This window comes from Vicugna pacos, chromosome 5 (assembly GCF_048564905.1).
Source record: "Vicugna pacos chromosome 5, VicPac4, whole genome shotgun sequence".
Taxonomy (NCBI): domain Eukaryota; kingdom Metazoa; phylum Chordata; class Mammalia; order Artiodactyla; family Camelidae; genus Vicugna; species Vicugna pacos.
In genome coordinates this window covers 51,103,292-51,130,335 of record NC_132991.1, presented here as the reverse complement: position 1 = coordinate 51,130,335, position 27,044 = coordinate 51,103,292, and the positions used below count along the sequence as shown (strand labels likewise).

General features: G+C 35.9%; 1 long non-coding RNA gene across 2 annotated transcripts in view; it reads right to left on the bottom strand.

Annotated features, from left to right (window-relative positions):
• LOC140696627 (uncharacterized) overlaps positions 1–27,044 on the bottom strand; it is a 155,703-nt gene that overhangs the window by 18,774 nt on the left and 109,885 nt on the right. Inside the window, exon 4 of one of the 2 annotated variants that reach the window (XR_012073131.1) lies at positions 18,948–19,107. The exons of the other annotated variant lie outside the window; for it this stretch is intronic. This is a non-coding gene — a long non-coding RNA (uncharacterized lncRNA). The remainder of the gene's footprint in view (positions 1–18,947; positions 19,108–27,044) is intronic. 2 annotated transcript variants of the gene reach the window in all.

The following is a 27,044-nucleotide window of genomic DNA, read 5'->3' as shown; positions in this document are numbered from 1 at the left end:
TCATAAATTAATCTGTGATGCAATCCTGAATATTTACTAATTTTAACACTGACATCAAACCACATATTTCAGTCTTACTGTCTTTCCCTCACTGTGCTTCCATTTTTACTAGTCTTTTCTTCATTAGTTTACATTTTCCCATACAATAAAGTTTGAAACCAAGCAGAAAATAAAAACTGAAGGCAAACTTATAATGTGTTTACACATGTGACCCACTCAATTTGGTCAAAACCAATCATCCATCCAGAAGGTCAATAGGCATCATGGATCCTGAGAAGTCGCCAGGCAGTGTTTCCATCCATCTCACTCAAAGTACCTTCAGTTTTCAATTATCCACATCAGTGGTTTTCCCCACTGACAGGAATAACAAGAGATGACTTTACATTTAACAAGCGTTTAATAAATGTTAGTCGCAAAATATCTTTTACAAATATATCAAAGATAATCATCCTAGTTCTTTTGTGTAAAAACACTGATCAAGACCCCAAAATATGCTAGGTATTGGAAATATAAAGGCATATGATCTCCTTTGCAAAGTTTCAGAAAGCTAGGGAAAAAAATGCTTCCTTAGGTTTCTGGTTTTGCTTTAAAAAAAATCTTTAATTTAATAATATGAAACAATATAACCTCTCCTCAAAGTTTCCATTTATAATGGTTTCAGTATTCTCAAGTGAGATTAAGCCAAATAAAACTACTGGATTGAAACAAGGATATTTAACAATTAAAGGTTTCTAAAATAAAGACACAGGATTATTTTAGTGAGTTTTCTCATCTGCAGATCAGAGATCTGAGGGACATAACTCTGACACAGAAAAGTCCTCTGTAGGTTTCTACAAAATGAGAAAATCAGCTCCCACAAGATATGAGTGATACCTGGAGGGTTTGGTTTATTGTTAATTCAATACATATTTATTGAGCACCTACTAAGTGCCAGCTTTGTGCTGGGTATACAATGGAAAGCAAAAAAGATTCAATCTCTACTTTCACAGAGCCTCCTGTCTAGTGGTAAATATAGACATGCAAGTGGCTACAATCTCACATGGTCTATTTTAAAGGTAAGTAATACACTCACTGGGAGGACACAATAGGGTCCTCTAATCCAGGACTGGGGGATCAGGAACAGTCTCATTAAAAAAGGATAAGTATAAATGGGTTAAATGAAAGTTTGCAGGGTGGAGAAGAAGAGTGTCCCAGGCAGAGGGATTAGAATGTGCATAGGTCCAGAGTTAAGAAAGGATGTTCTCTTCTGGCAACTGAACATTCTTTCATCCAGCAGAAACACTATTGTGGGAGGAAACTGTTAAATGAGAGTGCAGCTTCAGCAGCAATCCTACCAATTTCTAAGAAGTGGGAAAGGAGGATTTTAGTTATGTAGGTCCATTAACATCTATATTCTAAAGATTTCCATTTATAGAACACATTGTGTACATGTTTAACTTTGACTAGCATATGTGTATGTATTTAAGTGTATCACACACACACACGCACACACATAAAAGAAAGGGGAAGAAAATACATCAACATGTTAACCATGCTGGATGGTAGGATAACAGATGATTTTTTTCTAAATTTGCCACTTTATACTTTTTTTGTATTTTCAAAATTTTATACATTACCACACACAAATAGTATATTAACAGAAAAACAACATTGCTTAAATGGAACATAACATCTGAATATAACTACAAATGATGTCTCTAAACCTTTTCATCAGTCCTCTGTTTCTAACGGACACTTTCTATGCAAGTGTTCTTTCTGATTTTTAATAAGAAATGCTTTGTCTTTGAGTCAGTTGAATTGAGTGAGTAACTAACTTTAGAATATTAAGAAACATAGAAAAGTATACATTTCAACCATGTTCCCTACTCATAGAACATAATCTTTAAGTTTGGTAAATATGTTTTATACATATTTCATATATATTTTCATTTAAATACATATATATATGTGTGTGTGTGTGAGATTTGAATCCAACACAGCACAAATTATTTTGAGCATGCTATACACATCCTGAATATTGCTAAAATCCATCTGTTACACAAAGCACCTCTAAACTTCCATAAGACATAAATAGAAGTTAACATTTTTCTAATTCTAACAGTTTTCTGTTCCTTAGTCACCCCTACAAGGTTTTCCCCATTATTTATTTGTAAATTCTACATATCAAACTCAAATCCACAAGATCATCACATGATTTGGAATTTAAACTCAGAGTGGACAGGAAAACAAACTTGCGTTTAACCTTGTATGTATGTGTGAGACCACAGAAGATGCACACAGAATAAATGCATCTGGTGATAACTGCAATAAAGATGGTGAGAGTGATGCATGTCCTCGAAAAGCAATAAAAATAAAAAGTGCTTTGTCTTCCTGGTTCCATATCTCAGAGCTGAGTTTATGCCATTTTCCATAATTCCAGGCATGACTGTCAACATGGAAAGTGAATAATCTAGTCTAAGCTCACATACAGATCTTCAGAAGCCCCTGGCATATTCAGAATATTAAAATTCATGACAATTTGTTTACTTTAAAGAAACTCTCACTTGGTTATCAAACATGAAATGTCTTATAGCTCAGATGTTAAAAAAAAAGACAGAAATCCTAATATGCCTGAATTATTAATTATCAGTTTACAGTTTAAGCCCTTACTTGGCAAAACAATTCACTTTTCAAAGATTGTTATACCACGTCTTAGGCACAGCTAGAACAAACATTTGTGTTTGTATTAAATCTGGCTATTTCCACATATGCTCACTGTGACTTTAGGAATAGAGCCATGGGGAGAAAGGCCAGCAGTTACTCACTCACATTGTGCTGATAACAGCCATTTGGGTTGGTAGGCTAGCTGTGTCAAAAGACACACTAATATTACTATTTATAACTTGCCTTTCTCCTGCCTTAAATCTACTGAAGATATTGTCATATTTATCTTTAGGTTATTCTTGTAAGGACACAAGTACCAACTTTAAAATAAAAGGAAAAAAGAAGAAAATGTTAAGAAGGTTTTCACATTACTGTTCATATGGTATAGTTCCAAATAAGAAAAATATCATGGGTATTTGAAGTTCCCAAACTGATATTCCCTGATTGGATATGAAAAGGTGTTCCAGTTATGTAATTTATGCATAGCTGCCACCAAATCAAAAGTGTGATGAGATTTGCAGATACTAACACTATATATACAATAGAGAAACAACTTGATACTGTATAGCACAAGAAACTATATTCAATATCTGGTAGTAACCTATAATAAAAGAGAATATGGAAATGAATACATGTATGCATATGTATGACTGAACTATTATGCTGTACACCAGAAATTGACACAACTGACTATACTTCAATTAAAAAAAAAGTATGACTTATAGACTAAAAGAAGAAAGAAGACTGATCACATCTAAAGGAGATTGATTGGATTTGCAGCAACGCTGTTGCCCTATTCTCCCACAGTAGGACATCTTGTTCCAGTCCTTTAATGTCTAGGGGAGAAAACAGCAGTGGGTCACTGAATGCATGGTAACTGGAGAGGCTAAAGGGATCTGGGGGTTTATCTGCACCATTTCCCTCCCTTGAAGCAGACCACCACCCAAACTATGCTGTGAATGGTACAGACACAAGTAGTGGGACAGGCGACTTATAGTGATAGATTCTAATGAATCCAAACCCTTGTGTTCAACGAATGTGTCTTAATGCTTAAAATTACATTTTTGTATGTCATTCTTAGAAATGGAAAAAAGAATACCTCTAAGATTTCCTTCCCTCCCTCCTTCCTTCCTTTTTGATTTTCTAAACTAAATAAAATTCATTCCTTTGTAAAATCTTTGGGACAATTCACCAGAAAATCATATTTTGTGTTCAACAACTTGGCTTACCCAATAAAATCTGCAAATAATAGAAAGGGCACAGGGGTCACAGGAAGTGAGCTCAGATGCTCTCAGATGGAGCAATGCAAGCTTCGTCCAGTCATGAGGCCACTTGTAAATAGAAAGATGCAGCCTAGAAATTGTAAAATAACAAACGATTTCAAACAATGGATCAAAGAGAAATACATAACATTCACGTGAGGCATGAGTCACAGAAGTCACTCTCAAATTTTTGTGTGCCTTAGAATAACCTAAAGCATTAATAAACATGCCCCAGAGATGGAGCCGAGGAACCTGCATTTTTAACTAGCACCAAGGTAGTTCTGAAGCAATTGGTCTATGAACCACACTTCAGGAAACACGAAGTAAGAGTACATATTCTACTCCTAAGAAAAATCTATACTAGTCATTTTAAATAGTCATTCAAAAATGCCCTATGCCCAGAATTTAGCAGAAGCCAGGGCAGAAAACAAGGTAGACAACAGCCTGCCCTCTTGGAACTTCTACTCCTATCTGTTGAACACAAAAAAATAGGAAGAAAAAAATGGCCATATACAAGAAACCTTGGTAATTTTTATTATATGTTTCATTCCTGATTTTGCCTTTCAATATGCTTTACACAGTATAAACTTTAAACAATGATAATAGCTTAGAAAAAAATTTACTTCATAAAGTTTTAAATTCATATCCAGTGATATGTCTCCAGCGATAAAATATAGTAAAATATTTCATTAGGGCCTCATTAAATATTAGAATAATTTAGAATTCTACTCAGAGATAGCAGGCTAGAAAAGTCACTATACTAAAATAAATCAGGCTGAGTTGAGCTGCTTCACTTGGTCTTCATGTTGGGCTAAATTGGTGGGTGTGGAATCATGGGATTTGGGTAGGGGCTTTCATGAGCTTGGATCATGTCAGGTTGGGGCCCTTAACAAATTGATACCTAGGGAAAGAGTACTGACCACTCAAGAAGTCTGGTGGTTATCTAGTCAATCTTGACCTCTAGACACTTTCAGGTGAGCTGGGAGCATTAAATTTTAAAAACCTAGACAACAATAATACCCAATAATGGGATAGAGAAAAAAATTACTTTAGGAATTCCACAAAAGAAGAGATTAGCACAGTCGGATAGGAGAAAGTGTCTCGTGGAATAAATAACTTAAAATAGGCACTAAGAGATAAACAGAATCTAATAGCTAGAGGGGTATCTACTATGAACATAGTATGAGTACCAGAGGAGGGACTAAAGTAGCCTGAAAGGAACTAATAATTTTGAAATAGCAGGAAACAACATTAGACGGAAAGAATCAGCCTAGATAAGAGCAGGCCTTAAAATGCAGATCAATTGAAATAATTACAAATTTATTTCACGTTAAAGTGAAGATTCAAACAGATGTTGCTAGCACTGGATTTGTAATTCCCCTCATTATTCTGATACCATATAAATCCTGGAATATAAGCTTGGAATCATGGCCAAAAAACTATTATAAAGGCAAATGTATTGCAAGTTGTCCTACATATCTGTTTGGCTAATAGAACATTCATTCTCTTATATATGGCCCAGAGCTGGGAAGGAAATTTTTCTGTTCAGAATGAATAAAGTTTTCCATATATTAGAGAGTGCATGCATCCCTAGAAGTACGTCTACTTATACATGAGGGAATTTGAAAAGCCAGTGAGCATATCCAACCCTCTCTGACAGAAAAATTATATAACTATGACATCTTGCATACAAATTCAAATCCTTAATGCCAAGGCACTTGTATTTGAATTTCATGTGTTTGAAGAGATGAATACCGTGTGTTCACAGATTCTTTTTATGTTTTTAGAGAATAAAATGGATCACAAATCTATCCACATTCCTTAATTTTTACGAAAGAGATTCCTTGTAAAGATAAAGGACTTTATTTTGTTTCAGAAGCTACCCAGCAAAGATTTTCATTTGATTGTAAACTATTACCAAATGTTTCAGGGCACTTTAGAAATATATGGCCCTAAGAGATAAGAGGTAAAGGGAAATAAGAAGAGAAATGTGAATAGTCATGCATGGACCTATCCTAAAAGAATTTACAGTCTCCAAAGGGAAACGAGATACACACACACAAACACACATTTATACACACTATAAAGTAAAAGGTGATGAATATACAAAGATGAAGCAGGATGATGTACACAAAAAGTATGGACTTTAAAGTCAACCAGCACTGGATCTTATTTTCAGTTCTGCCAGTGTGACTTTGGACAAGTTACTTAAACAATTTGATTTAATTTCCTTTTTTGTTATAGAATGGGTATAATGGTGCATACCTTATATAATTGTTATGGTAGCTAAATAAAGTAACAGGTGTATGACATGTAACTCAGTGCCTAAGCCCAAGAATCTGCTCTATACTAGTGACTGTGGTCACTATAAGAAAAGAATAAGATTCCATCAAGTTTCAGAGGAGGGAGAAATAATTTTAAGAAACATTATAGAGATAAAATTTATAAAACTTGTGGGAGGTTAAAACTTATTAGAGAGAAGGGGAAGGGAGGCAAGACTGATGAGTTTTGATGACAAATATGTTAAAGTGGGGCAGTGGCCCCATACATAAAAATAAAATCAAGAATGCAGGAGGATGAGGAGATTAACCAATGATGGGAATTGCTGTTAACAGAAAAGGACATCAGCGTTCTTTACTCGTCTTGCATTTAACAAGGGATTTTTATGATGTTTAGAAAGAGGAAGAACATGAAAGTCCTTTTCCCATGGGTCTCTTTTAAGTAATTTAAATTAACACGTTCAGCAAAAGTGCTTGGTACTAAATGAGATGTACTTTTATAAAACTTCTCTTGCACAGGACTCCTCGGACCATGCAGCACAGCTGGTTCGGAATTACCTGGTTGTGCAAGAAAATGACAGATTTGAAAAATCTGGCTGTTGAGAAACAAATCTTATTGTACCCACCAAACCAAAAATGAATGCAAAATTTCAAAATCTTCCACGTTAAAAGAAAAAAGAGAGTCTTCAAATGTAAGTTGACGTAAGCTCAGTTTAGAAGGTATCTGAATGATGAAATCCTCTATTATGTGAAAAGATCTACAACAAACAGAAGAACCCTCAGGTGGTTTCACAGAGCACAAGTGACTTTCAACTTGGTAACCTACAGGAATGCTTATAAAGGGGTAAAAGGATGTTTCTATTCCTTGCGGGTAGGCTCTTCTTGGTCTATAACTAAATGCTTCATATATTTTGCATTCTTTAATTTTTCTTCAGAGGAGATTAGCACACTATTTAGAAATTATTCAAAATGTAAAGTTACTTTTACAGTACTTCTTCCACTGTGTTAATAGGGAAAACACTCATGTCTGAACTGACCTTAGTAACACACCCAGGAAATAAATGAATTGACTGTGATTGTATGAACAAGTTTTCCCACAGGTAGATGGCTAACAAGGTTGACTCTGCCAGGTCACAGCAAATAAAGACAGATCTTAGAGTAGACTATTTAACTTCTGGAAAAGAGAGCACCTTTTTAATAAAATACTGCATTTGTTTAGTTCTGGATTTCATCCTAAAATAAATACTATGGTTTTCTTGTTTTTGGCTTTCATAAAAGTTATATGCATAGCCTTTCCAACTGTAGTTTTCTGGTTAGAATTCTGAAGCTATCTAGAACCCTACTTCTTTCATACTTAAAAATGAAGTAATAAAGTCATGGAGCACAAATCCATGAAACTACAGGATATAACCCTCCAACAGGTACTAAACATCCTTTGGGAATGTGGCTCTATAGGAAACTTCTACCCAAGGGAAAAAAAAAAATCCCTTATCTCAATCAGTGTGTTGAAGACAGTCTTTTATCTTTTGATTTAACATTCATTAGTTCCTTTTTAGTACAGAATGTACAAAAACAAAAATAAAACTGTCCATAATCCCACAGCACACATCAACTCTGGTGATATTAGAAACAGAAGAAACAAGATGAATGATACATGAAAGAGGTGAGAAATTTCAAATACTATGGAAAGTTATGAACTTAAAAGTCTCCTTCTCGTCCCCAGTTCCAAACCCTTTCTGCAACGGGGAACACTGTAAACAGTTTCTTGCACATCCTCCAAGTAAATAATTGACATATCCAGTATATTAATCTTTAAAAATCTTTAGACCAAATAATTATACAAAACAATTATTGTATGTCTTGTATTTTTTACTTAATATACTTTGGAGATCTTTCCTAATGAGTATATATAAGAAACCTGTTCCGTTTCTTAAAGAGCAAGCCAGGTAGTATCTCCAAGTGCATGAGTAGGAATTAGTTAACAATGTCCTCAATTGATGGACATTTAGGCTGTGTCCAATTTTGTTTCATTTTATTTTTCAAATACAAATAATGCAGTGATAAACACACTGCACATAACTTGAAGAATGATCGTGAGCATATGCATAGGAAAAATTTCCTAAAAGTGAATTGTCTGGAAAATACTATTTTCACTTAAATTGTTCATAGATATTACTAAATTGTTTTCCAAAATATAAGGCCAGTTTACACTCCTCATGTCTGTAAGAGACTGCCTACTTCCTCCTGCCTCACCAAATTTCACAAAAAGATGTTGTGGTCCTAACCCCCACTATTTGTGAATATGTCTTTGCAGATGATCTAATTCAGATAAAGTCGTTAGAGTGGGCTCTTATCCATTATGACAGCGTCTTTATGAAGAAAGGAAATTTGACAAGAGACAGACAAGCACACAGGGAGAATGTCATGTGAAGATGGAGGTGGAAATCAGAGTGACGCAAAAGGAATGTCAGGGATGTGGCAGCCTGTGAACCACCAGAATCAAGGGGAGAGGCATGCAGCAGATTCTCCCTCACAGCCCTGAAAGGAAACCAACACTGCCCACACTGTAAGCAGTTAGGGTACGGGGTCCCTGGAAAGAGAGCCAGGCATGGCTTTCTTGACAGAAGAGAAGCCATTTTTGCCCTAAGTCATCTTGTGATCTAAGCCTGACCACAATGCTTGCCCTTGAAAGGTCTTGGTAATCAAGATCTTAAGAAGACAAAAGAATGCAGAAACAAATGACTGTTATCAGGCAAGAGAAGTAACAATAATGTGTGTCTCCTTTTCACTATTTTAGTTTTCCTGTTTAACTTTATTACTTTGTACTTCTACAAAACACTAAATAATAGGGCTGATAGTGATACCAAGCAGGATCCTGAGGGCCTCCCACCCCAACCCTTGCCTTGTTTATTGAAAAGCTAAAGTCTCCCAAGGCCTCCCTGAATCATAAAAGAGCAGTTAAGCAGTTAATGACTGGGACAATGGAGTCACAGATTCACTGTCTGATACACATTCCTAGTTGTTTTACAGATAATTGCATGATGACCAGATCTCTTCCCTAGCCTCCCCTTCAATAATCTCACAAACTGTTACCAAGCAGCCTCATCAGGCTGTTGCCCCCAGCATCATACTCCTGGCCCTCCCTTGAATAGAAACCTATTACTCTTATCTAAGTCTCAGGAGGCAGCTGCAAAGAATACTGGTTAGAACCAACTGAGCTCAAGATGGTGGAGGACTTGACTTCCAGTGAACCTATGTCCCATTATATGCTCATTATAATGTATTGGTGTGCACCCACCAGCACCAAGATAGTTGATGATTACCATGACAACAACCAGAAAAGCCCATACTAGGACAGAAGACAAGGTGATTGGCTCTGTAACACCCAGAAGGAGGACATGATGGCAGAAGCCTCCCATAAAAGTCCATGTGTCCTGAGCCGCAGCTGGAGATGCCTCGACTGGCCATCTTGGCTGACAGCTCCCCTCTCCAGCACCTTTCCCCCTACTCAAGTATTTTCTTTCCTTTTCCTCTCCTGAGCAATAAAGCAGCCATTCACTTTATCTGTCTGCCTCTGCTGCAGATTCTTTCATAGTCAGTGGCAAGACCCATCAGTGGGTTTCAATTTAGGGGGTCTCTCTGCTAACAATAGGTGTTCTCCTTTTCTCATTTCTGATACTAAAGGGATTCTTTTATCATTTTTCTATTAAACCCCAACTCCAGGAAGGAAATGGAGAATAAATCTCTTCTCAGATTCTACAAGCTTAACATTAATTTTAAAACACTTGCTTCATATGGTCATTATGAGAATAAAATTATGATACATTTAACAGGCCTGAGCCACAGTAAACATTTAATATATGTTATACACTTCTCTCTCCTGGAAAATTTTAGATTTTTAAAAATAATTTTAGATACCTATTTAAGGAGAACATTATTTTTATTTAAGTAAAAATTATTTTGGACCCAAAATATTTAGGAATAATTAAATCATCACATATTTATTATGTTGCTTTTATAAGCAAGAAATTCTGAAAACTCTGCATTGCAACTTCCACAGACTTTCTTACCCTATCTTTTGACTATAAGGTAGCTGCCTCAGATCAGTTTTTCAGTACACAAACTACTACATGGCCTCCTATTTTAGTTCCTATTCCAATAATAGCAAAAAACAGTTATAGAGCTTAATGTTTTCCAGGTATTGTTTTGAGTATTTTACAGATATTAACACTTAATTCTCATACTTTTATTTCCATTTTACAGATGAGGAAACTGAAACACAGAATTTAAGAAACTTCTCAGGTCTTTCAGTCTGGAAATGGCCAAGCTGACTGATCCAATGCTCATACTCTTAACAAGCATTTAATACCCATCAAAGTATAATGTCCATGCTTCTTTCTTCCATTCATTATTTGATGTTAAGTCTACCTCTTTCACATCTGTCCCCTCATTTCACATCTGCACTTTTCTTTATATTCCTTTATTGAGCATCCTAAAATAAGCCTTAATTAAATTCTTTTAATTGGCTGCAATTGTCTCCTAATTAGTCTACTCAATTCCTCTCTGCTCTGCACACCACAGCCCTCATTTTATTTGAAGTTCTCCTGCCATTTTAATGTTTTTGAAATAGAGTTCAAGTGCAGATTTTTTTTAAATTGAAGTATAGTTGATTTACAATGTTGTGTTAGTTTCTGGTATAATGCATAGTGATTCAGTTATATATATATAACTGAATTGTCATTCAGTTGTTGTTCATCTATTTTATATATAGTAGTTTGTATCGGCTAACCCCAAACTCCTAATTTATCCTCCCCCCTCAACTTTCCCCTTTGGTAACCATAAGTTTATTCTCTATGTCTGTGTTTGTTTCTGTTTTGAAAAACAAGTTCATTTGTATCATTTTTTAGATTCCACATATAAGTGATATCATATGATATTTGTCTTTCTCTGTCTGACTTATTTCACTTAGTATGATCATCTCTAGGTCCATCCAAGGTACAAGTTTCTTAATTTGGTGTATATATAATGTCCTATAAATCAGATTCCAATCTACCAAGACCCCAAATATTTCTATTCATATTTTATGTTTTGTCCAAGCTAAATTTTTCATTATTCCTTGAGAATACCCTACATTATCCAAACTTTGATTCATTTTATATACTAATTCCTCTACCAAGAGTGATGTCTCCTTATTTCTTTAGAAATTCTAAGCCATTTTTCAAGGACCCTTGCAAATGTTAACTACTTCATCAAGGAATCCTTTCTCAAGCCCTGGGTTGAAAGTGGTTTCTCCTTCTTCTTACTCTAGCAATTTCAACTATGCTGGTGGCATGAATCACATTCTATTTTACAGAGAGTTATGTGTCTGCATATAATCACAGTTTGGGTTGTGGCTCTGATAAAATATTTGCAGAGAAGACTGTATACTGTATATTTAGGGAGGGTGTTATGATTAGATTGAGTTTGGACAGGCAAAGTAGATAAGGAGAGTATTAATAGAATGAGCAAAAAAAGAAAAGGGGGAAGGCAGAAATCAGGAGGTGAGAAAACTGGAAAGGAAAACTTGTACAAGGGAGAAGTTGGAAATAAGGCCAAAAGGTAAAATGGGGTCAGATTATGGAAGACATTGAATTACTCGTTAAATAATTTAATTTGATCCTGAACACAATGGAAGACTTCTAAAGGTTTTACATTTGGGAATGGAGTGTCTGTAAGTGGAGTCCTAAGAAGGTTAATATGGGGCAGAATATGGGATGGATTTGCAAATGGAAAAACCGGAGGCAAAGAAATAACCAACCATCGAGCCAGGATGAAAATTCAATTATCCTTCTGGTTTAATTTGAATCAATTTGTAGATGGTGATTGGCCAGAGTATATTACTGTATCAAAGAAATTGTCCCAAAGCAGCTACTTAACAGCAAAATCTTTCAGGTCAAAAGGACAATATCCCTCATGGCAAACTATTTTATAATCAAGTTTTCTCTAACAGAAAGGAGAGCATTTCCAGGCTAGTATCTATTGTTAATAAAGGCCTGCACTTGCACAGATTTCTCTTTTCATTCTAATCCCTGGAAACACATTTCTGCATCTCCTTAATGGGAAAATGGAACCATATTTGTAGAGAGATTATTAGGTTTCACATTTAATCTTTATAACAAGGCTACAATTTAGATATTATTTCCCCCATTTGATAGTTGTGGCCCAGTAGTCTCAAAGAGATTAGGTGATTTCACAAGATAACATAACTGGTAAGTGGCAAGAACAACAATTTGATTGCTGGTCTGGCCACTAAAAATCTCATCCTCTTTCAAGTCCCTTGTGCACTCTCTTTTAAAAATGTGGGCTTCTCTTAGATACACTGCATAGAATGTTTGATAGAACTTCCATAAGAAGTCCTATATGACATTGATTCTAGGGAAATAGGCCCATAATTAATTTAACAATAGCTCTTACTCATTACTTGTAGAATTAAAGAATGAGTAAATTAACTTGTTCTACAGTAGTTTGATTCTTTATGAATAGAGAAAAGGGGGAAATGGCACTTCATTCTTTTTTTTAAAATCCCTTCCTGGCATTCATGCCCTTGTGGAGTCCTTTCTCTTATTGTATAAGGATTTGCCTGTGTGATCAACAAAATACAGCAGGTAAGTACTTCCAAGACTAGGTCTTGGGAAATTGTGCAGTCTGCCTCTCTCTCTGGAATCACTTGCTCTGGTGAAAGCCAGTTGCTGTGCCATTGAGAAGCTCACATGGTGAAGAGCTGAGGTTTCCTGCTAATAACCACATAAGTGACCTCATGAGTAAACTCTCCAGCCCAAGCAAGCCGTCAGATGATTGACATCTCTGCCGACGTTTGGACTGCAACCTCATGAGAAATGGCAAGCCATCCACCTATGTAAGCCATTTAGAATTCATGACCTACAAAAACTGAATTTCCCAGTTGGTCTCCTTGATCTGCTAAATTTCTGGAAATAGAATTGTTAGAAGTTAGGAATATTATAAAGCTCAAGAGTACTATTTAATACTTTATAGTTGTAAGTAGGGGAGAGCAGCTTTGGCAACATAATTTGCAGGGCCCAGTGCAAAAAAGAAAGTGAGTCCTCTCATTCAAAAATCATTAAAATTTTCAAAATGTCAACAGCAGAGCATTAAACCAAGCATGGAGCACAGTTTCTGAACATGGAGCCCAATGTGACTGCATGGCTTAATGTCCATGAGTAGGCCCTGTGTATATGTGTGTGTGTATGCTTAATAGTCAGAGCTAATATTTATTTACCATAGATCAGGCACTCCAAAACCGTGCTCTAGTTTAATCCTCTTACAGCTCTGAACTGGGTCCTATAATCATCCCCATTTTAATCAAGTAAATTACAACTTAGAGGTATTGGTTAACTTTCTGAAGTTCAAACAGATACTAAATGATGGGACTGAGATATTCTTGAGTCCAGACTTAATATTGCTAACATTAAAATACTATTGTTCTGGCTACTGTTGCAGCCAAATTACCCCTAAATTTAGTAGCTAAGAAAAAAATTTATTTTGCTCAGGTGTTATAGGGCTCAGATAGTTGGTCCTCACTTGTAGTCTCATGTGGTTATAGTCAGATTTTGGCTAGGGCTGTGGTCATTTGAAACTCAACTGTGTTGGATATCAAAGATAGATCAACTCACATGACTGTCAGTTGATGCTGGCTGTTGGCTAGAAATGGGTTGTCAACCAGAGCATCCACTCATGGACCCTGCAGCATGGCAGCCCCAGAGGAGTTGGACTTCTTACATGGAGGACCTGGGGGTTTAAGAATCATTATCCCAAGAAAACCAAACAAAAGCTACATGGCCTTTTCGGAATTAACCTTGGAAATTACACAGCATCACATTTCTTGCTTTCCCTTGGTTATAAGTGAATGATTAAGTCAGTCCATGTTCAAGGGGAGAGGATAAATTCCACATCTCAATGGGAAAAGTATCAAAGGAATCGTGAATATGTTTAAACTCACCACAGAAATTAGTTGGATGATTACTTGGATGCAATGTATCTGTTGAAATTTGCCTTTAATGAAATCTAATAAAACTTAAAATAGTTTGGATCATTGCTTATAAGTACAGATGAGATTTTATGATTAACTAATTGTTGTGAATAACATTTGCTAGAAGAAAAATTAAACTAATAATACCTGTTGATTTTATTTATTGATTAAGGCAGTCTAATCTATAAGCATGCATGCAGAAAAATCTTATCCTGGAGGACATGATTTAACCCTGAGTCAGATCTTTATAGTCAATATTTAAATAAAAAAGCAGTAACAGTATAACTTGCATTAATAAAGACATTAGTGAAAATCACTGCATTTATTCATCATTTCTTTTTGTACCAAGGGGTTGTATTTGTATTTTTGAGGGTAAATGAATATCTTGATGAGTTGCCATTTACAATTTTGCAACCAATTCTGAAAGAGTAGAAAACTAACAAGATGGCTACTGAGTTGTTCAAGCTTGTACTTCTAGCTAAACTGATCTTATGACTAACATGTTCCCCTCCCTGTGCATTCTTTTCTTAGAATAACATCCTTTTACCCTAGAAGTCTTGAAAGAAGGTCATGGACTTATAATCTCAAGAAAATGGACAGACCCTGCTAAATTCCTCCATAACAACAGCAAGTTCTTATCAAGATGAAAGGAATGTAGCCCCTGCTCACACCCTAATTGTTACCACTCTCCCATTCCCATTTTTCTGTAAAACCCCAGGACTCTTACCCCAAAAAGGGCTCACAGCCTTTAAGGCACTAGCCTGCTGTGCTCCCTTTGCCTGGCAAAGACATAAAGCTGTTCTTTCCTAGTTCTTCTCAAAACTCCAAGTCTCAATTCAGCTATTAGGGTACAGAGGCCTGTTTTGGGGCAACAATTCCAGTGTGGGGGATTTTTCCCAGACACTACCAAGCAAGTTCAAATTCAACTCATTTCTGACACTATCTATCAGTTCCTATAGATTAAGGGCTCAGTACTACAAGCCTGTATTTCCCCCATCCCCACCCCCACCCCACTTCACATGCCGGTCACAAAACCAAGTTTTCACCTGGGCTGCTAACGTACTGGCTATAGACCAGAGATTCCAATGACCTCCTCCTCAGGTTTGATTACTTTGCCAGTGAGGCTCACAAAACTCAGAGAAACATTTTACTTACTGGATTAACAGTTTATTATAAAAGGATATGACACAGGAACAGCCAGAGAGAAGAGATGCATAGGGCAATGTGTGGAGAAGGGCACAGAGCTTCCACGCACTCTCCTTGAGCACCACTCACCCCAAATCTCCATGTGTTCACCAACCTGGAATCTCTCTGAACCCTGACATTTTGGGGTTTTATGGAGGCTTCATTACATAGTTATGATTGATTAAATCATTGGCCATTGGTGACTGAACTCAATTTCCAACTCTTCTCACTTCCAGGGAATGAGGAGGTGGGATTAAAAGTTGTAGCCCTGTAATCATATGGCTAGTTCTCCGGCAATCAGCCCTCATCTTTAAGTTATCTACAAGCTTCCAAAAGTCATCTCATTAACTTTATAAAAGACAGCTTGATCACTCTCAACATGGAAGAAATTCCAAGGGTTTTAGGAGCTGTGTGCCAGAGACCAGAAGAAGACCAAATATACATGTTTGCTATTGTAAATCACAGTATCACATCACTGTCCTTAATAATTGTTCAACATTGTACATGTGTGTGGGAGGAAGAGGAATGAAGAGAAAAAAAGCAGAGAGAGAAATAGATAAGGATTAAAAACAAAAGACTAGGTCCAAGAGTTGGCAAAATACACAGACCAAATCCAGCCTGCCATTCTTATGTTTTTGAATGGCCTGAGAGCTAAGAATGTTTTTCACGTTTTCAAATCTTCTTTAAAAAATCGAAAGAAAGATAATATTTAATGACCTGTGAAAATTAAAGAAATTAAAATCTGAATGTCTATAAATAAAACTTTATTGGAGCACAGCTAAGCTCATTCTGTCTGTGGCTGCTTTAGAGCTGCAACAGCAAAGTCAAGTAGTTGGGACAGAAACCAAATGCCCATACCACCTAAAACATTTACTATCTGACTCTTTACAGAAGAAGTTTACCAAGTCTGATCTAGATAAAACGCAAATCAGTGCAAAAGAGAACCAGAAAAATAGATGAAGTTTTTCTTCTTGGTATAAAACACAAAAGGTCACACAGAGACAACTGCTTTAGTAAATTAGTGGGAATTGTGAAAGGAAAATCAAAATGGAATTGGTATTGCTAAGACAGTGCTCTAACATGGAGCCAGGAGGCTGTTTAGGAAGTGTGACTGATGCATGTCTCAGCCTGGATGGAATTTGACCTTTTGACCATTTACTGTCCTAATGAAGGCACCCAGAACCACTGCCAGAGACTCAAGATAGTATCAGACGTTTTCTCTAAAACAACTCATAGCAACCATCACTTAAGGACAAATATTTCCTTTCTTCTTTCAGAGTACAAGCCCATGACTTTGTCTTAACAAGCCCCTGACTCTTTCTTCCCCAGAGCATTTTTGGTTTTACCCAAACCTGTGTCTCCGAATTACAATTCCTAAGACCCTAAAAAAAACTCTTTTCTTATTTGCAGCCTTCTGCATTTTCCTGGTTGACAGGGTACAAAAGTTTTCTTTCCTGATTTTATACCTACAATGCTGGAATATTTGCCCTACATATCTATACCACTCTGCCAAGGTAAAGCTGCAAACGCAAACATACATCTTCAATAACCATTATTTAATTTTCCATATTAGAAATCAGAGGCTAAGCAGATTTTTCGTGAATGTGTGTGCCACAGATGTGAAAGTTCAAAGAGAATAAAGCTGGGGATAGTTTTTTTTTTCTCATTTCACTTTTTATTTATTTAATACTAACTGTAAATTATTAAAAAGACAGGTGCTCTTTGCAACAGTTTCTGTTTTTCTCTTGGCTACCACCAGCAGAGGATCAACGTGCTGACAGGTAGATCAACCATAAACTGCAGTTTCAACCAGGGACTCATGAGGCTGGAATGCTAAAGAGTTGTATTTTATATAATTTTCTTTAGTCTAGCTATAGAAATAGACACCAGCAATAAAGAGAAGCACTAACGACTTTAGTCTGCATTCCCCATCTAATAGGTATATCCAATCATAAGCTAAATGACAGAAGAACAGCAGCTTAGATACAAAAAATGCAGAGTCTCTCACCTCGAAGCTAGACTGAATTTAATCTACCCTGAATGACATTTTGATTTTATCTTCTATAGAAAATCAATCACTCAACATCTTTTCAGGGTTGGCTGTTAAATCCATAGGAGTAGATGGGATTACCCAAGGAGAATGACAGGTTGGGGACAGAATATGCATGTCTCATGGGATCACACCTGGGTCGGAGCTCCAGGAGCTGGGGCATGGCCAGGCATGAGCATAAGTGACCCTCAAGCTGCAGAGCAGGGAGCCAAGAGATTTCCAAAACAGAATGCCCAGCGGGATAACTAGACAGCAAAGTGCCTCCTGATGTGATGTACGTATAGCAGCCAAAAATGTTTAAACTAACCATAATCACACTTTCTACATCTAACTTGCAGTTATGAAGAAACACAGGGAATAGAGAATAATGGATATCATGTAAAAAAGGCTGGCAAAAATCAGAATATGAGGTTTTCCGTAAGAAAATTGGCCTGTCTTGGAAAAAACAACGTAGGGGCAGAGTGGAGGGAGGAAGGAGCAGAAGTATGCTAGATTAAAAGAAATTTAAGAGCTATAACTTAAGAGATTTACAGGTAATGTATAGTCCTTGATTATATCTTAATTTTTAAAAATACAGTTAGATATCCTGGGAGAAAATGGGAAAATTTTGAATATGTGATTATGTAGGAGAATGTGCTTTAAAAAAATTTAGAAATGTATACTACAAAGTTTAGACAAATTCTTCAAGATTTACATTTTACTTTAAACTAGTTCAGCCCTTGCAATAAAGTCAAAACAATACCATATCAAAGTGTAAGTAGTAGTTATATGTGTATTAATTCTACTTTTTTGTATGATTGAAAAACTGACCACAAAATATTAAAGAAAAAAACAAACAAAAAAACCTTTCTAGGCAAAGAGAGGGATAAGCCATATAGCAGCCTTATCAAAGCATTGATCTATGGGTTTACATTAGAACAACAGAATCCAATTGAACTACACACATACACACACATACACAGACACACACACACACACACACAAAAGCAGAAAAAGCAGATTTGGAAAAGAAAGTAAAAGACAGGACCTAAAGTGATGCCCTGAGATACCTGCACATAACCAAGTGGACTTTACATTCCTTGGATAGCTCTCATCCAGGGCATAGGAACTGATAACATACCAGGCATGATTATACAGAAAACTGAACCCTTGTGTCCTCTGCCCTGACCCTCTTTCCCCTGTTTGCAAATTTCAGCTATTAGCCTCCTGATAATCTTCTTATGGGACTGTATTGACTTTTTACATGCGTCTTCAGTTACGCATCTCCTCTGACTTTTGTAAATATTTTAAATCCTCTCAGAAGGCTCTGTGAACAGCAGCATCACTTTCTTCATTTGTTTCCATCTCTTTTGACTCGCAGGGATCTTTTTCTTTCCTATTTTGAATGTTGCTTTTGATAGCACTCAAACTTTGAAGATTTTTCGCTCTTTATATTTTCAGGATACAAGAGTATGCCCATCTTATCTCTTATTTGGAATCTCTTCTTAAAACTAACAAGGTACCTGACTCTGTCCACGGTGCCCCTTCCAGGACTGTATGAGGACTTGGAAGGCAGCAGTCCTTCTGGCCCAAGTTCTGGAACTTCCAGTTCATTGACCAGTTCTTCTTCATGGTACAGAATTAGGTTCAGACTAGCAGCTTCCAAGTTTCTAACTTTGATTTCTGAAAAATTAGTCAACCAAAGAAGTAAAGAATTTAGCTTTGGGTGTTTTCTTTTTTTTTAACACTTTTTTTGATTTATAATAATTTTACAATGTTGTGTCAAATTCCAGTGTAGAGCCCAATTTTTCAACTATACATGAACATATATATATTCATTGTCACTTTTTTTCTCTGTGAGTTACCATAAGACCTTGTATATATTTCCCTGTGCTACACAGTACAATCTTGTTTACCTGTTCTACATTTTGAAATCCCAGTCTATCCCTTCCCATCCCCGACTCCTTTGGCAACCACAAGTTTCTATTCTATGTCTATGAGTCTGTTTCTGTTTTGTATTTATGTTTTCTTTGTTTGTTTATTTTTGTATTTTTTTAGATTCCACATATGAGCGATCTCATATGGTATTTTTCTTTCTCTTTCTGGCTTACTTCATTTAGAATGATGCTCTCCAGGAGCATCCATGTTGCTGCAAATGGCATTATGTTGTCATTTTTTATGGCTGAATAGTATTCCACTGTATAAATATACCACACCTTCTTTATCCAATCATCTGTTGATGGACATTTAGGCTGTTTCCATGTCTTGGCTTGGGTGCTTTTTAACTCAGATGTTTGAACAGAAATCTAAATACTTGAATTCCCTAAAACTAACATTGCCTCTGTGATCTGTGGAAAGATTAAGACATCTTTTCCTCCACTTGGCTATTTGCATTTATCCTTTTATCCTTATTTAAGTGGTACTCTACTATTCTGTCCTTGATTGTCCCAAGTATTCCTGTATAACATACTTCATTACTCCATCTTATCTTCTGCCCACTTTTGCCAAAGGCTTCCCAAAAAATGAGTAATAGTGTCAGAATTAGGAAACAAATCTGACTTCCTGTGAGAGCTGACTCCACTTGATCACAATGCTTTTCCTTCTAACCAACAATGAAAAACAGGATGATGAGAGAAAAGACTTCCCTTAGAAAGCAATTATTAGCTCTTATTAGTGAGGAAGGGCAAAGCTAGATATAATCAACCATCTACCCTAAAGGATTAGGTTTAGGAACAATGAATTAAATCTCAGATTCTAGTAGAAATAGGCCAATAAAGAGAACTTGTGGGGCAGGGGGACAAGGGTGGGCAAAACTAAAAGAGAACTAAGCCCTAATCATAGGTGTGACTATTATGGAATTTGTAGAAACCAAACCCAATGGGTACTTTTGACTTTCTTCCAAAACTGGGTCTCAGGAGTAGTTAAACCATTGTCCTAATAGAGCTACCACTATCACATTCAATGTCGACCAAGTCCATTTAGGGAGAATGCCCAGCATAAAAGAGTATCATGGCCTGGAACCAGTACTGGTCTTACTAGTTCTTTTTGTCAATTGTACCCACAATACACAGGAATCTATTTTTAAAAGCCTCTGTGCTAGGACTACTTATATTAGATTAACCCGTATATGTAGGTTAAGGAAGAGTCTTTACAGATGCCCTTTTTCATGTAAGGACAACTCCACATGCTTCAACCTATAGAACAGAAGGGTGAGACAAGCATTTTACAGAGAGTGTGGAAATATGTCAAGTGAGGCTATAGTAGAAGACAGCAAGTAGCTACTCTAAATAAGTATAAAATTCTAGGTTCAGATTAACTCTAACTTGAGGTATTAAGAAATGTTAAAACATTATCCCAGAGCCAGGTTAGTGATTTAGGAAAATCCTGAAAGAGAAAGAATCCAGAAGGTTAGAAATGATAATCTTCAATCAGAGAAAAAGGAAGAATATGGAAGCTAATTTGTGGATACTTGGCAAAATCTAAATATTCAATAACTGATTATTACACAGTTTGTGAATATTTATAAACAATGCAGTGATTGCTAAAGCAATTGTATATTTTGAACTAACAGTCAAATCATAAGTAAAAGTGAAACAAGACAGAAGATTATTTAGAAACAATAAATCTGGAAAATTGAATACAGCAATTTTCATTATTTCCAGATGATATAATTGTATAATCAGATAATTATAATCAGTTGCAAACTCATTTTAATTAATAAGACAGTTCAGTAAATTAGCTAAATAAAAGATAAATAAGAATCAACAGCTTTTCTATGCTTTGTCAACCACCATTAGAAATTTTAATGGAGGCAAATTCAGGAAGATGGCACCTGGCTAGTAATGCATGAATCAGCCTTGAGCAGCTTCCCCCCAAAAAAGCTAGGGAAATCAGAAAAAGATGAACACTCTTAAGCATGCTGAAAATTTGAGACTATAGGCCAATCTACTATGGGAATTGGGGGAAATTGGCATGAATAACAAGAACTATAGAAATCAAATAGCTGTTAAAATTTGTGGTCAAGTCACATACATACTTTGCATTATTCACCTTTTTTAGTGGGGGAGGTAATTAGATCTATTTATTTATTTTTAGAGGAGGTACTGGGGTTTGAACACAGGACCTCATGCAGGCTAAGCATGCACTCTACTACTTGGGTTATACCCTCCCCGTTTGTATTATTCACCTTTTACAATTGAGCAGTCAAGCGATAGTGCTTCATGTATTTTTTTTTTACTGAAACAATTATAAAAATATAGGGTCAGGCATATTTTAAAATTAAAAGTTAAAAACTAATAAAATGTAAAACAATGTAAAATTTGAAAATAATTCAAAGAGAAACAAAAATAGCAACAACAAGAAAGTTGGATGAAAAAGCAGAAAAAGGAGGATGAGGAGGAGTGATGGGACAGGGAGAAAAAAAAGTGAAGCAAAAATAGAAAATGTAAAATAATACAGAAATAGCAGGTAAAACATAATTATGACAATAAGTGAAAATGGGTTAAAGACAAAGTCTGCAGTAATGAACCTTAAACAAATTACAATCATACATTGTAAGAATCACACTTAAGAAAATGTGACTTAAAATAAAGTTTAAACATCTAAGCATGTTAAAATGTTTATCAAACAAACACAAAATGATGCAAAAATTAAACAAAAGCAAAATGATACAAATGCAAAGATAATTAGCAAGTTAAATAACAATATATAAAAAAGTACGAAAAATGTTTAGCTAGCATGAACCATTAGGTAATAAATAAGAGCAACAAAAAGTTCAAGTGTCACTCAGCAGGACGCTATGGGGCCTTCTTGGGACAGACATCCCTGCCTTCCCCTGCCATGTCCTCTGCCTGCCTCTTGTTTGTGGAAAAACTAGTCTCTCAGGCCTCCCTTAAGTCACAAAAGCCTGGCTCAAGAATTAACTACTGAAAGCATGTGAACATGTAGTAACAAAAACAACAGGTGGGCCGGGAGAACTGCTAACATTTTACACAGTAAATCATCCATATAGCAGTCACAGAATCGTTAGTTCCTCCTTGAAATACATAAATAACAGTGTCTGATGCACATTCCTGAGTTGTTTTACAGATCCAAAAACCCCAACAAATGGAAGTTAACTACATGATGACCATGAGCATGTAGACCCCAGACTGGCTGGAGAGGGAGGACTGATCATGTTAACCTTGTGACACTGCCTTGTTACCTCACCTAACCAATCACTGTGCGCTAGCTGATCACATACCTTGAGAACTTCCCTCCCTTACCTTGCCCTTAAACTCTTCCCTGAAACCCACTAAGGAGTCTGTTTTTGAGCATTAGCTTCCCACATGCCTTGTTTGGCACCTGCAATAAACACTGTCCTTTCCTTCACCACAACCCATGTCAATAGACTAGCTTTACAGAGAGGTGAGGGGACCCAAGTTTGGTTTGGTAACAAAAGAGTAATAGTTTTTTTTGTAGGAAATACAAAGAGAAGTTGACAGAAACACAATCTAATGGGAGATAGCACATCATTCTTACTCTTGGATTGATCAACTAGAAAAAAATAGATCTGAATAGAATAATATAGGTAAAACTTTAGATCTACAAATAGCTTTTTAAAAACTGTATAGGTAACATTTACTGGCAGTGAAAGCTTCTTTCATTCATTCAAAGCTAAAGATAGAGCCACTGAGTGTTAGGTCATAAAGAGAACTCTGCAACTCCCCCAAAGCAGCCATTGTTTTCACTATACTCTCTGATCATGACTAGAATTACTAGTAATAAAACTAGAATTACACACACACACACACACACACCACTTTTTAAGTACTCCTGGGAAGAATTAAAATCAAAACTGCAATTAATAATATTTAGAAATTAATGACAATGAAAGCATTACATATAAAAACTTCTGGGGTATATAAAAAATTTAACTCAGATGCCAATCCATGGTTTTAAATGATTTCATTATTAGATAGGAAATTTTATAACTTAATAACTAAAGCATTCACCTCCAGAGAGAAAGATGAAAAAAAGCATAAGTAAAATAGGTCTGGTTAGAATGCAGAAAGTTGAGTCCATCTGCTCACCATAACAACCAAAACAAACCAAATAAGCTGCAAAAATCATAATTTTCAAGCCATCAGAAATCTGAGGAAACAAAAAATCCTAAATGAATTAATTGAGAAATGAAAAAGGCCTTCCTAGGAGAAAAGAGACCACAGCTGCTTATATTCTAGGCATGGTGACAAGAATGAGGACAAATGTACCACAGATATGTTTAAGAAGGAATTCCATATGGTATTATACACTAGAATTCAAAGGAGCCCCAACTACAGAGTGTATCTGAACCCACATACCAATCTTTCCCATAGTTTTTCACCTGGTGCAAAGATAATTCTCCAGCAATGTAGAAAGCTGGTAGTCAGAATATAAAGAGAAAAATCAAGAGTTAGGAAAGCTGGTGGCTCACGTATAAACCACTAAGGAATTTCTGGAATCTTGCCAATGCTTTGTCTGCAAAAATTATTGAAGGGAAAGTCCTGATCCCATCCTAAGATGTTGAAGCCAGTGGTGACCTGAATCAGACAAAAGCTAAAAAATTAACAACAGACTAGCTCAACAACCACAGATGACCACATTAATTTAGGTGCCATTCTAGCAGTGTGAACAAAGAAGCACACTATTTGAGGAGGTAAATAGTTTTAACTTCAGCGTCTAGTATTCTTTTACACACAATGCCCTCTATGCAATCAAACATTAGGAGACAAACAAGCATGAAAACGTGTCCTGTAGTCAAGATAGAAAAGTATCAATAGAAGAAGACACGGAGATGGCTCAAAGGTTGGAATTATTAGACAGGGACTTTGAAATATCTGATAAAAATGCTAACAGATCCATGGGAAAATGTGGACAGTATGCATGAAGGAAGCTGTAAAAAATGAAAAAAAAAGAATGCTAGAAATGGAAAATATGGTATCAGAAATGCTGACTGGATGTATCAGAGTAAACATTCTCACCTTATTCTTGATCTTAGGGGAAGAACATTCAGTCTTTGACCATTAAGTGTGAGGTTAACTGCAGGACTAGGAGAGAGTGGGGTAAGCTGGGTTTTTTAGATGTCTTCAAATTGAAGAAATGTCCTTTTTGGTTTGTTAAGAGTTCATTTCATTATGAATGAAGGCTGAATTTTGTCACATTTTTCTGTATCAATTTAGATAATTTGGTTGGCATAAAAAGTGGGATTCTCTAGAAAAACCCTGACTCACTAATGCATAGTGAAAGCATTATTTGGGAAAACAATGTGTGGGCAAGGACTGATGAACCTTTAATGCCTAGATAGCTACCAAGTTACCTATAAAATGAGACAGCAGCTGTGTTATCAGTTACTAGAGGCAAAAGTTACTAGCGGAATTTAGAAATGATAGACCCCAACACTGAATACATAAAGAAATGCAAAGTCATGACAAACAAGCTACATACACAATCCCTTGGGGTTTTTTTGTCTGTAATAGCCAAAATCAAAGTAAAGCAAAAAGTTGAGGTGGATTCTGGGGCTACATTAAGCTAAGATTTTAGCCTCTAATCTTAGTGCCACTATCAAAAGGAAAATTTATGCTGGAAAAACAATAGCATTTCTATAACCTCTGGCCACCAAAAAGATAGTCAAGGTTGTGGGGGGACCAAAAACTATCGCAATCAAAAAATACAATGTGGAGGAGTTGTCTCATTTTGCAAATCGATATCAGCTTCCTGAAGAAACTTTCCTAAATTGATTGTGAGAAAGAGACAATTAGGAGTGGTTCTTTCGGGTTCACGTGCTGTGAAATGGAGGAGTATGTTTGAATTGCTACAAGACCCATGTCTCACTTCTGAACAATCACAAATAACTGTATGGTTTCCCTGGGAGGAAAGGCCCCAAACAGAGAAGACAAACAGATCTCACAGGGCCACTACTGGTAACCCTGGGAGGCTATAAATGGATCCTATAGGAATGGACAGTTACTCTAAACAGAGATTTGCATAGCTGGTGGGAGATACAAATGCTCAAAACAATATAAAAGGACTGGGACAAAACTTACTATACCAATTTGGACCACCAAATTACATTCCTTTAGACCAAGGAACACAGTTTACAGTCAATAGTCTAAGAACAATTTAATGATAATGATAATTCATAAAATGTAGCAATGGTTTTTAAAACTGCATTTTCAGTGTTTGAAATTTGTATTGAACTCATATAATTATGATAAAGGAGTAACATACTATTTTATTAACTGGAGCACCTGCTTCATTTTAATATAATTCTTCATTTATTTGTTCTCTATATTCATCTTAAAATCCTTATAAATTCCATCTTCTCCATAAACTTACTTGGTGTCTACAAAAGCAGCACACAGCAAATGCACAAAAATCTTTAAAGATAATGAACATGATAGTGTTGATGACAATAACTGATATGCAGATTAAAAGTATACAGAGCTAATTAAAAATTAAATTTCCATTTCATTATAAAAGAATATCTAGGAACAATGAGAAGAAAAGATGAAAAGTTAACAGACAGAAATTAATTATAGAGATTTTTAAAAGCAAGATCCAAAAGGAAGGTGGGAGAGGAAGCAAAAAAAGAAATCACTTAACAAAGCCATTCAGTAAAACATGTAATAGGAAACAGGAACTGCCTAAGGCACTGATACAGCAGCAGTTATATCCGTGTCTCCCATTAACATTCTATTTGATGCCTCAGGGAGTCTCAACCCCCATTCCTGGGCAACATCATTCTTTAAGGTTGGTTTACTTATTGTACTGGCCTCTTTTCTTTTAAAATTGTTAAACTCTCTATCAATGGTATTAAAACAAAATGTCTCAGAAAACAAATTTATGGTATCAAAGGGGAAAGGGGCAAGGGGTATAAATTAGGAGTTTGGGATTAACATATACACAGTACTATATATAAAATAGATAAACAACAAGGACCTACTGTATAGCACAGGGAACTAAATTCAATATCTTGTAATAACCTATGTAAAAAAACTGGAAAAGAATATGTGTTTTTAATATATATACCTGTATATATATATATATATAGATACATATATATATATATATTTATAACTGAAACACTTTGCTGTACACCTGAAACTAACACATTGTAAATCAACTATACTTCAATAAAAGTTTTTTTTAATGTCTAACATGGGCAAGAAATTGCTTTCAGTAGAATTTGATTGTTTTGTGAATAGATTACTTGATTATTTTCATTTTCATTGAGTATGGGGTAAGATGAATGGGCATTACCATTTTACGTTAATTCATTAATAATAGATGTTCGTTCCTATATATTCAATAAATGCCTCCCCCCACTTTGTACATGGTTTCCCATAATTCGTAATACACCATGGTAATAATGAAAGAAGTACCAGGGAAACTACTGGCCTCTCCCAGGCCAAGAACAACAGGGATGTAGCCACCTATGTTAAAACTGCGAAAGATGTTAAGAGTTTATCTGTTTGATACAGTTTATCTCATTTGATACAGGAAAATCTTCAAGTGCATTGAGACTCACCCAGAATCACAAAGGTGTCTAGTTGCAGATCTAGAGTAAAACTACAATCTTCTCATTACATTTTTGCTGCTTC